A 1,922-nucleotide genomic window follows, 5' to 3' on the forward strand; every position below is an offset into this window, starting at 1 on the left:
GTTCTAGATGGTACAAGTATACAAGATATTTAGACAAAATTACTCATTTCACGTGGCATGTAAATTTACTAAGGAGGATAAATTACCCCTCCCACTAGATACAAAAATTGGGGTATCCATTAACTTTCACAAGCTAAAATTTTAGTGTCACAAAAAGAGAAAAAAGTATTGTTACAAGGTCACTCACGTCCATGACCTTGGTTTTTGAAAAATTTTGGACAGGGGGGGGGGGTGTTTGTTTTGCATTTGCACCATGCACAATTCACTAATTATGGTTACTCAGACTTTGCCATTGATGTAAATGTGATCCCAAATCCAAAATGCCATAAGTATTAAGACTTCCCTTCCATTTGTGACCTCGATGCTACGGCTACTCAAACTTTTCCTGCATCCATGGATCAAAAGCCAATCACGATGCTTTTCCTTTAATAATGTCATCACTCAATCTATCATAGGAAAAAATCATTCGATGTATCCATAAGAAAAATAAAGATAAAGTAAAAAATCCAAAAACAAAAATGATTAATTTGATCCTGTGAGGGAATGGAGGAGGAACCATCATGGTAGGCATTGAATCACTTCTCACTTCATCATTGTCAACTACCTTTGGGTCACCTTCTTTATTATCAACTTCTTTATTTAGCACTTACTATTTTTATTTCCTTCCATGAGACTCTGAAGTCTTTCTTTTTTGAATCATTCACAAGATTTTTCTCCACATCGAGCGCTTTTTCAAAATCCACCATAATATTACCGAGAGTTTTACCACTCCCAGTAACAATAGCCAATACTTGGGCCTCATTTTTGGGTTTAAAATGGTATCACTACGGAGGCTTCCCTTTGGCCTAACATTGATTTAGGTAGAGATTTGCCTGATTTGAGTCTCCAATTGCTTAATCAAAGTACAGTGGGATACAACCGTTTAGTTGAGTTATGAAAAATCACCTTTAATTCATGAACCATTTTGTCCGTTCCTTCCACTTTCATTAAAATCCTTTCTAGTACATCTTCCATTTTATGCTTGTTGGGGTCAAGGGGGTTGGAATCTTTACCCTTTGCCCGATCAGGAGGGAGCACATAACGATCATACTTGCGGTCCTTATCCTTCTAATAATGGTGATGGTCCCTATCTCTCTTGTTCCAACCTTGGTTCCCACCTTGCTTTTGATAGGTCGGGTGGGAACCCCCCGAATATTTAGCCAAATATTTGATCTCTTCATTAAGTTTTTTGGATTTATCTACATCATAGCTCTTGGATTCCACGACATTGATCGCCTTTGTGGGTTCACCCATCATGTGCTTTGTTAGCAACTCTAATTGTGTCATCATTTTTGCTAAGTTTTTTTCCCGCTTCTTATTCTTTTTGCTTTACTCCTTCTCAACATATGAAGTGGTAGGAGAAATTTTAGGAACCTCGGTGTCTTGGGTATTCCATCCCTAATTTTTCTTGGTAACCTACTCAAGCAAAATGGTAACCGTATCATATGTTAGCCTAACAAGAGAGTCCCCTGCTGAATTATCAACCATGGTCTTATTGTGTTGATCTATGTCCTGGTAGAAGATTTATAGAACCATCTTCTCAGGTACCTCATGATTGGGACATTGAATAAGTTTCCCATTGAATCTTTCCCAAACCTCATACAATGGTTAACCATTCAATTGTCTAAATTTAGTGATTTTATCACAGAATTGTAGCATTTTGGATGGTGGGAAATACCTTTCAAGGAATACAATGGTGGGCTCCTCCCACGAAGTAATTGATCCATCCAAAAGAGATCGAAGCCATTGTACTACCTTCCCTGTTAGAGAGAATGGGAAGAGGCATAACCAGATGGACTCTTGGGTGATGTGTGCAATATCAAAAGGTGCACAAACCTCCATGAAATTCTTCAAATACAAGTTGGGGTCCTCATACGCTTGCC

At 38.2% G+C, this 1,922-nt stretch overlaps 1 non-coding gene across 1 annotated transcript; it reads left to right on the top strand.

The window, feature by feature from the left end:
* The first annotated feature begins 1,585 nt into the window (after positions 1 to 1,585).
* On the top strand, positions 1,586 to 1,691 carry LOC124892060. The gene has a single exon (XR_007050057.1). It is a non-coding gene; the product is annotated as a small nucleolar RNA R71 (small nucleolar RNA).
* The last annotated feature ends 231 nt before the right edge of the window (positions 1,692 to 1,922 follow it).

Source organism: Capsicum annuum, chromosome 1 (assembly GCF_002878395.1).
Source record: "Capsicum annuum cultivar UCD-10X-F1 chromosome 1, UCD10Xv1.1, whole genome shotgun sequence".
Taxonomy (NCBI): domain Eukaryota; kingdom Viridiplantae; phylum Streptophyta; class Magnoliopsida; order Solanales; family Solanaceae; genus Capsicum; species Capsicum annuum.